General features: G+C 41.4%; 1 pseudogene; it reads left to right on the top strand.

Annotated features, from left to right (window-relative positions):
* The first annotated feature begins 3,869 nt into the window (after positions 1 to 3,869).
* Positions 3,870 to 4,327, top strand: LOC100410767 (small ribosomal subunit protein uS13 pseudogene; annotated as a pseudogene).
* The last annotated feature ends 5,880 nt before the right edge of the window (positions 4,328 to 10,207 follow it).

Raw genomic sequence — 10,207 nt, 5'->3', positions numbered from 1 at the left:
GTTGAGCAAAGAGAAGTGAGTATAGGTGGAAAATGATGCTATGGTGATGCGTCTGATCCTCAGGCTTCTTTACGATGACTTTGCTAAAGGAAAATTCTGAGGACATGGCTCATTGGCTTACTGACTTTCTTTTTTCTTCTTTCCTTTTCTGCCCTGAACAATGATATTTTTTCTGATCTCTCTTTCTTTCTCAGCACACACACACACACACACACACACACACACACACACACACACATGCATTTTCAGCTTTTGAGACAAGTTGGAAAATCTAGCTACACAAGCTGATGTTCTTGGAGGGCCAATCAGCTGGAGTTGAGTAGCCCTTGTGCACATTGGACAGAGACCAAATCCTCTGTTCTATCCCCTGCACACAATTCACTTAGACAGAACCTGCAGGTCATTGAAAGCACTTAAGTTGGTGACTTTTGGGCTACATCATTCCAGTTTCAAACTTTTCTCATAGATCTTCATTAACCTGCAGTAATTAGATCCTCTTTGGATTTTCCCACTCAAAATAATTTTTTTTTTAATTAAGCTTCTCTGTAGGCCCCCCAGCTACTTAGGAGGCTGAGGCGGGAAGATTGCTCGAGCCTACAAGTTCAAGGCTGTAGTGTACTATGATCATGCCTGTGAATAGCTGTTGCACTCTAACCTGGACAACATAGGAAGACCTTGTCTGTAACAAAACAGAACAAATTAAAAAACAGGTGCAGGTGCACTTGGTCTTGCAAGTCCTCTGCTTGACCTTCTTCCAAGTGTACTTTCCTTCCTTTCATTACTGCTCTAAAGATTTTAATAAACTTTCATTCCTGCTCTGAAACTTGCCTTGGTCTCACCTTCTGCCTTATGCCCCTTAGTCAAATTCTTTTCTCTGAGGAGGCAAGAATTGAGGTTGCTGCAGATCCATATGGATAAATGCTACTGGTAACATATTTGGTGCCATGTGACTCTGGCACATTTTAGCTTTGTGATCTAGTAAATTTCCTTCTTGCCTAAGCCACTTTGAGTATGGCCTTCAATTTTTTTTTTCTTGGTGAATTCTGCTTCACAATGAGAGTATAGCCTTCAATTTCTTGCAGCCAGAAACATCCTTCTTATAGAAAAAGTGATTAAGAGATCTCTATGCCTCGCCTTCTTCACGTGGAGGCATCCGACCCCCATGGGTAGTTTTTCTTCCTCTTCTTGCTCTCTCTCTGTGTCTTTTCTGGTTACTAACCAAATCACAGAACAATTCCTCTTGGCCATAAGTGACTCTGCTCCCTCTGGCTGATTTCTCAGCATACCCTGACAGGTGGTTCATGGGGGTGGGAAGGATTTTAGGGCCCACACTGAGTAGATGTGAGGCACTAATGGCCCTCCTGGATAGGGTCAAAGCCTAAACCGTGCAATGTCTGGGGTTTCCTCTGCTTTTTCAACTAAAATCAGCTCTTTCCCAAAAACCTGCACCACCCATTCTCATTTCTCTGTGCATGTTCTGAAATGGGCTTATGCACAAAATATATTGAAAAACACACACATACAGTCAGGTGTGGTGGCTCATGCCTGTAATCCCAGCAATTTTGGAGGTTGAGGCAGGCAGATTACCTGAGGTCAGGAGTTTGAGACCAGCCAGACCAATATGGTGAAATCCCGTCTCTATTAAAAATACAAAAATTAGCTGGATGTGATGGAGGGCACCTGTAGTCCCAGCTACTCGGGAGGCTGAGACAGAAGAATTGCTTGAACCCAGGAGGCGAAGGTTGCAGTGAGCCAAGATCATGCAACTGCACTCCAGCCTGGGCGACAGAGTGAGACTCCATCTCAAACAAACAAAAACACACATACACACACACACACACACACACACACACACACACACACAAGACAAAAAAATAAATAAATAAAAACCCACCTTCTGACCCTTGAGCCAGCAAGAGTCTAGCTAAAGTGTGTTATTCCGACTATAATAAAAATCTAGCCTGGTGCGGTGGCTCACGCCTGTAATCCCAGCACTTTGGGAGGCCAAGTCGGGAGGATCACAAGGTCAAGAGATTGAGACCATCCTGGCCATGGTGAAACCCCATCTCTACTAAAAATACAAAAATTAGCCGGGCATGCTGGCACATGCCTGTGGTCCCAGCTACTCGGAAGGCTTAGGCAGAAGAATTGCTTGAACCCAGGCAGAGGTTGCAGTGAGCCGAGATTGCGCCACTGAACTCCAGCCTGGAGACAGAGTAAGACTCCGTCTCAAAAAAAAAAAAAATCTATCCCCCAGTCCTCCTGTCATTTGTAACTGGCTTCCAGTTATTACTTTGTCAGCTCCCATTCTACTTCTAAGGCCTTTTTTTCTCAGTGATCTTACAATCATTTCTCAACTCCTTTTAGTGGAATTTTGATCTTGCATATACTCCCTTGCAGTGTCTCCTCAAATGTTCATCCTGTTGTTCCATTTAGCCTATCAGAGTCTTTAGCTCGTTGATCCGAGAGGATAAATTAATATACGTTCCAGTTTAATGTGCTCCAGAGTAAAGTACCTCAGGCTATGAGATGGACTAGTAATTAGCAGAGACATAGTACTTGAGAGGACGTACTAATGTCTTTACAAAGAAGACATTTGGGGTCGAACTGGGTCGGGGCAGACACAAAGAGTGACAAGGTCTGAGTTTTCTCCTGTGAATAATAATTGTCTCATTGTGATGGGTTTAGCCTTTAAAAAGGATGTTTCTGGCTGCAAGTAATTAAAGGCCAGGCTCAAGGTGGCTTAGGCAATGAAAGAAATTTATTAGCTTATGAAGCTAAAAAGTACAAGAGGCATTCAGGTTTCAGGTATAATCAGATCAGGGCTCCAGCTTGACTTCTATTTTGAGTCTCTCAACTCTGCTCCTATCTGTGTCTGCTTCATTTATATCCTGGCTTTTTTCACAGTAAAGAACAGCTGAGGTAACTTCCACATACAATGATTTTCGGAGGAAGAGAGAACATCTGTCCTGACAACTCTTTGGCAAAAGCAAGGAAATTTCCCAGAAATCCTCCCCAAATTCTTCTTATATCCCTCTGGTGAGTATTGGGTCATTTAGCCATGGTTGAACTATTCATGGTGGCCAAGGTGATAAGATTAAGCTAACCAAGGCTCACTGTTTATTAGCTCGTACATACCTCATGGCTACTCATGGCTAACGTTGCGGAATAGGGAACACTATTACCATGGAGGAAGGCGGGGTACAAAGTTGGACAGAGATACCTATGTTAGAATTTACACAGCCAGGAACAACCTTCATTAATTTTGAAAATCTTCTCAGTTGCTATTTCACATACAGAAAAAAAAAAAAAAAATACTTTTAGGGTTGCCCTTCTCTTTTCTTCACAAGGGTGAAATTCTTTCTGTTTTTCTTTTGAGATGAAGTTTTGCTCTTGTTGCTCAGGCTGGAGTGCAATGGTGTGATCTCGACTCACCGAAACCTCTTCCTCCTGGGTTCAAGTAATTCTCCTGCCTCAGCCTCCCTAGTAGCTGGGACTACAGGCGAGCGCTACCATACAGGCTAATTTTGTATTTTTAGCAGAGATGGGGGTTCACCGTGTTGGTCAGGCTGGTTAGGTGGATCACTCCTGATCTCAAGTGATCCACCTAACTCAGCTTCCCAAAGTGCTGGGATTACAGGCCTGAGCCACTGCACCCAGTCAAGGATGAAATTTTAATAGTAAAAGGAGAAGTAAAGCAGCACTGGTAATACCGGTGTCCCTACTTTCTTGTCTTTATCGACTTGAGCTGTCATTACAAAACACTATAGACTAGTTGGCTTAAGCAACAAAAATTATTTTCTTCCAGTTCTTGAGGCTGGGAAGTTCTAGATCAAGGATGCCTACACACTGCCCCTTGTGCTGCCACCATGTCTTTAGCGATTCCTAAAAAGTTCCAGCGTATTTTGTGAGTACTCACCACCAACATTGACGGGCAGTGGAAAATAGCCTTTACCATCACTGCCATTAAGGGTGTGGGTCAAAGGTATGATCATGTTGTGTTGAGGAAAGCAGACATCGACCTCACCAAGATGGTGGGAGAACTCACTGAGGATCTAGTGGAACTTGTGATCACTATTATGCGGAATCCACGTCAGTACAAGATCCCAGACTGGTTCTTGAACAGACAGAAGGATGTAAAGGATGGAAAATATAGACAGGTTCTAGCCAATGGTCTGGACAACAAGTTCCATGAAGACCTGGAGCGACTGAAGAAGATTTGGGTCTATAGAGGGCTGTGCCACTTCTGGGGCTTTCACGTCTGAGGCAGCACACCAAGACCACTGGCCACTGTGGCCGAACCCTGGGTATGTCCAAGAAGAAATAAGTCCTTAGGCTGTGTCTGTTAATAGTTTATATACCTTAAAAAAAAAAAAAGATGCAGGCTGGCACAGATCCCCAGTAAGGGCCCTCTTCCTGCCTTGCAGACTGCCACTTCTTGCTGTGTCCTTACGTGACAGAGAGGCAAGATCTCCTTTTCCTCTTCCTCTTTTTTTTTTTTGAGATTGAGTCTGCCCAGGCCAGAGTGCAGTGGCATGATCTCAGCTCACTGCAACCTCTGCCTCCCGGATTCAAGCAATTCTCCTGCCCCAGCCTCCTGAGTAGCAGGGATTACAGGCATGCACCACCACACCTGGCTAATATTTTTGTATTTTTAGTAGAGGTGGGGTTTCACCATGTTGTTTAAGCTGGTCTCGAACTCCTGACCTCAGGTGATCCACCCACCTCAGCCTCCTAAAGTGCTGGTATTACAGGCATGAGTCACTGTGCCCGTCCTCTCTTCCTCTTTTTAATAAAGCCATAGTCCTATCAGATTAGGGTCTTACCCTAATGAACTCAAAACTGTAACTATCTCCTAAAGATTCTCTCTCCAGATAGTCACAATGGGCCTTAGGATTTCAATATATAAATTTACGAGAGACACATTTCAGTCCATATCAATATCTTGTGTCAATCATTACCAAAGTATTTTTTGAGCATCTGTCCTGTACTCAGCTCAGCTTGATCCATGCATTGTGAGAGTTGAAAGTGGTGGGGTGGGATGAAGTACAAAAGAAATAACGAATCTGGTTCCTGTTTTCAGAAGCTATGGTCTTGTTGGGGATGCAAGACCAATAGATCATAAATAAGAATAAATGCTGCAAGGTAGAGTGAATTCTGCGGGCACTCCAGAGTGACAGGGACCAATGAGGGTTGGAAGGTGCCAGGAAAGTTTTATTTATTTATTTATTGAGATAGGGTCTTGCTATGTTAACCAGGCTGTTTTTGTTTGTTTGTTCTTTTTTTTTTTTTTTTTTTTTTTTTAACGTCGTGTCTTACTCCATCGCCCAGGCTGGAGGGCAGTGGCGTGATCTTGGCTCACTGCAACCCTCTGCCTGCCAGGCTCAAGTGATTCTCCTGCCCCAGCCTCCTGAGTAGCTGGGATTACAGGTAGGTGCCACCAACACTCAGCTGATTTTTGTATTTTTAGTAGAGATGGGGTTTCACCATGTTGGCCAGTCTGGTCTCAATCTCCTGACCTCAAGTGATCCGCTGGTCTTGGTCCCCCAAAGTACTGGGATTACAGGCACGGCCACTGCACCGGGACCCCAGGCTGGTTTTGAACCAGGCTCAAGTGATCCTCCTGACTCTACCTCCCAAAGTGCTGAGATTATAGGCATGAGTCACCAGTGGCCGATAGGTCAAAAAAACTTCGTGGAGGCGTTAACACTTAATTTGAGTTTTTAGAATGGTTGGAAGGGAGTAAGGAGTGTGTGACAGGACAGAAACCTACACCAAGAGGGTAGCAATGGCCATGGAGGGAAAAGGGCCAAGTACCATCTTGATGTTACAGAAAACAGATAGACTCTAATTGAGGCGGGTGAGGAGAGTGGTTCCTTTAACAGAAATCAGAAATTCCAGGAGGGAAGGTGTAGGGTTATGGTTAAATATATGAGGAAGGATGAGGAGCTCATTTTGGAAATATGTGTTTAGAGAAACCGGAGAATTTACCAAGTAAAATACCTATAATGTTATTGATAATAAGAGCAAAGAGATGAGTGAAAGTAGGACTGAAGATAATAGGTATTTAAATCATCACACGGTTGATCACTTAAGCAGAGGGAATGATCTTTTTGACAAAATATGAAGTGATGTATGTAAGAAAAGACCTTAGAAGCCACCATCATCACTAAGAAGGATATAGCAATAGTTAATGGCATAATAGCATGAAACCATTGAAAATGGTATGGATCCAGTTCTTATTTTCTCAGTTTATACATAGCATTTAGTGCTAAGTAAAATCAATGTTTGTTGATTGACTTGATAATTTAAAAATGTTAGAAGTTTAAAATCCAAAAAGCCTAATGTGCATTAGGGATTCAAAAAGAATATATATATATATATATATATATATATATATATATATATGTTATCTATGTGGGTATGTTCGTGTGTCTATGTGTGTATTTTAAATTTAGAGATGGGATTTTGCCATGTTGCCCAGGCTGTGAACTGCTAGGTTGTTTTGTCTTTTTTTTTTTTTTTCAGGGATGTTCTGGAATCAAACCAGTTTTTCCACTTCCATTTAATTGTATTAAGCATTATTTATTATTCATAACACTGAAAAAACGAAAAGCTGAAGAGGTTCTCTCATCACACAAAGGGATTAATAAATTCAGTTTTCAGAGGGTCATCCGACTGTCAGACAGTCCAGGTACATTCACTGAGGCATTTCCAGTGGGCAAGATTCCTGGGAGAGTCCTGCGCTGCAACCTAGTTTTCCCTTTGGTATCAGGTCCTCCCTCCTGTGTTTACCTTGGCCTCTCCCTCCTGTTGGCAGGTCCACTCTCATTGACCTTTCTCTCTACCAGCAGCTGCTGCTGACAGTCCAGATTTACCTCTGTGCAAACAGTGCATAGTGGTATGCCTTTAAATTTACTACTCCCATCTGGACCTCGCTTGGGAGCTCAGTGCTGCTCACAATTGAACCTGAAATTCTAGATTTTCTAATCTCTTCTCTCTGACTGGCAATATTTACCACTCTGATGTCTAGTTCTTGTGGGATGCATGAATTTTATGCTAATGGGGTATTTCTGAAGACAAAGCCTTGAGCCAGATAAAATGTTAATTGATATGTGTAGTGTGACAGTAAAATGCAAAGACTTTAAGTTCAGACGATCTTGGATGTGGATCAGTTTTAATTTGACAGGTGTGTGATGAGACAGTTGCTCAATCTTTTTGTGAACATTGTTTCCCCAACTAAAAAAAATAGACAAAATGATCTTTGAAAGCTGTTACAAGGATTAACAAGATAAAGAGACCTTGCACAATATCTGGCATATTGTAAGAGCTTGATAGTATAATATTTATATGACAGGCCAAGAAAATATGTGTGCCATTTTCCACTTCCCAAATCACTTTACATAGGTTTAGAAAGGAGATTAAGAAAGCCAGATATACAATCTTTTCCCTAATTTCAGAATGTACATTAGGGAGTACACTCCAAAGTACTACCTAGTCAGAGCTTTTTGATTCCTATGATGTTATTTCGTAAGCCAGTGCTTCAGAGTATTAAAGAATAGTACCTTAGAGAACTAAATGCATTAATAGATTTTCCTTAAATTGGAACTTTTTTTCTCCATTATTGAATCAAGAAAGCTAAGTGTCAAAAAGGCATAAAATGGTAGAGATAATACTCTAAGGTAACAAAACTCTATTATGTTGTACTTCATTAGAGCTGATCCAAGGGCATTTTGGAAAGAAATCTCGCTGTGTAATAAGAAGGACTGGTAGCAGGGACTTTTTGCTACCAAAAAAGTGTTCTCCAAGTTTTTCTCCAAGCTTTTCCATTCTGTACTCCAGTAGCATTGTCCCAAATAGAAATATCCCAGGGTTCCTTTTTGCTCTTGAAAGACTAATGTTAAGACTAAATTGGAGATTACTGTGGAAGTAAACATTAAGGTGAACAGAGAAATATTCAACCTCCTTTAGAAAGAATGCTTCAGCTTACCTTACTGATTTATGTGAGGCAAAATCAGCAGTACCCTTACCATAAATAAGCAGGCAAGTGGCTTTGCAGTGGCTCCTGAGTACTAGCCAACTCTTACACCAACTAAGAATTAAATGCTGTTTCCACAAATTAGTTTCCTAAGTTTTGTGTGCATATATATAATACACACATACATATACATAAATTATAATGTATAATCAAATGCCATTTCCTGCTGGGTGTGGTGGCTCACGCCTGTAATCACAGCACTTTGGGAGGCAGAGGCAGGTAGATCACTTTGACCAGGAGTTCCAGACCAGCCTAGCCAACATGATGAAATCCTGTCTCTACTAAAAATACAGAAAATTAGCTGAGTGCGGTGGCTCATGCCTGTAATCCCAGCACTTCAGGAGGGCAAGGAGGGTGGGTAATCACCTGAGGTCAGGAGTTCGAGACCAATCTGGCCAACACGGTAAAACCCCATCTCTACTAAAAATACAAAAATTAGCTGGATGTGGTGGCAGGCACCTGTAATCCCAGCTCCTCGGGAGGCTGAGGCAGGAGAATGGCCTGAATCTGGGAGGCAGAGGTTACAATGCATCAAGATCGCACTACCTATACTCCAGCCTGAGCAGCAGAGTGAGACTGTCTCAAAAAAACAAACAAACAAAAAAAAATTAAAAAGAAATCAGAAAATTAGCCAGGTGTGGTGGCACATGCCTGTAGTCCCAGCTACTTGGGAGGCTGAAGCAGGAGAATTGCTTGAACCCAGGAGGCTGAGGTTGCAGTGAGCTGAGATCATGATACTGCATTCTAGCCTGGGTGAAAGAGTAAGACTCTCTTTTTTATTTTTTTTAATTATAAAAATTATTTTTTTTGCTTTCCCTCCTCCCCAAGACCCTGCCCCACCTCAAAAAACAACAACAACAAAACAAAAAAAACACCAGAAAAAAGAAAACTCAAATGCATTTCCTAAATACATAATTATTTACTAATAATTTTCTGGATTTTTTTTTTTTTTTCCTGAAATGGAGTCTTGCCCTGTCACCCAGGCTGGAGTGCAGTGGCACAATCTCAGCTCACTACAACCTCTGCCTCCTGGGTTCAAGCAATCTTCCTGCCTCAGCCTCCGGAGTAGCTGGGATTACAGGCACCTGCCACCACACCCAGCTAATTTTTTGTGTTTTTAGTGGAGATGGGGCTTCACTGTGTTGGCCTGGCTGGTCTAGAACTCCTGACCTGCTCACCACGGCCTCCCAAAGTGATGAGATTACAAGTGTGAGTCACCTCGCTGGGTCCTGGAAATTTTTAAATTTATATCTTGGCTTAAAGAGCATACATTAAACTGCTTAACACTAGGCAAAATACACATCTTCATGCTGGCATTAGGCTTCAAGTGGAATTATACCTGTACAACCAAACTAACCATAAATTACGTAGTCTGTGGCATTATAAAAGAAAGATCTCTCCTGAATTTCATTTCCATTGAAAAGAGGTAGAATATTTGGCTAGAAGAAATTTCAGAAGTCATGGAAAACTTTTACTTTTCTTGAGAGGAATGAAGAAACATCCAGGGAGTTTACTGATGGGTGCATTGTGTTGTGGCTGGTATAGGAAGACTGGGAGTTTGAATTTTTTAAAAATGATTTTTTTATTAAACAAATTCTTTTTAAAAAACAAATAGAGTTGTGATCTTGCTATGTTGCCAAGGCTGGTCTCAGACTCCTGAGCTCAAGCGTTCCTCCCATCTTAGACTTCAAAGTGCTGGAATTAAGGCATGAACCACCACACACAGCTAAGGATTATTAATTCTTAATTTAGTAAACTTCCCAAAATGCTGTGGTCACTGGATAATATCATGGCTAGCCTTGAAGGAATGTGGTGAGCTTCAACTGTTTTGAAATAAGGTAGTGGCCTACATAGTAGTGCAAATTATTTCCGAGAGTAAAATTAAATTGTATAAGTTCTTGTTTTAATTTTTAAGTGCTTATTTTTTTACTTTTTATTACTTGTCTTATTTTAAAAACTGATTAAATTTTTGCCTTAAAATTTTTTATTTTTATTCTATTCAAGTTTATTTTTTATTTTTTAATTAAGTTAAATTAATTAATTAATTAATTAAAAAATTTTTTTTTGGTAGAGATGGGGTTTCACTGGGTTGCCTAGGCTGGTCTTGAACTCCTGAGCTCAGGCAATCCACCTGCCTTGGCCTCCCAAAGTGCTGGGATTACAGGCGTG

Source organism: Callithrix jacchus, chromosome 2, assembly GCF_049354715.1.
Source record: "Callithrix jacchus isolate 240 chromosome 2, calJac240_pri, whole genome shotgun sequence".
Taxonomy (NCBI): domain Eukaryota; kingdom Metazoa; phylum Chordata; class Mammalia; order Primates; family Cebidae; genus Callithrix; species Callithrix jacchus.
This window is presented reverse-complemented; position numbering and strand designations above follow the sequence as displayed.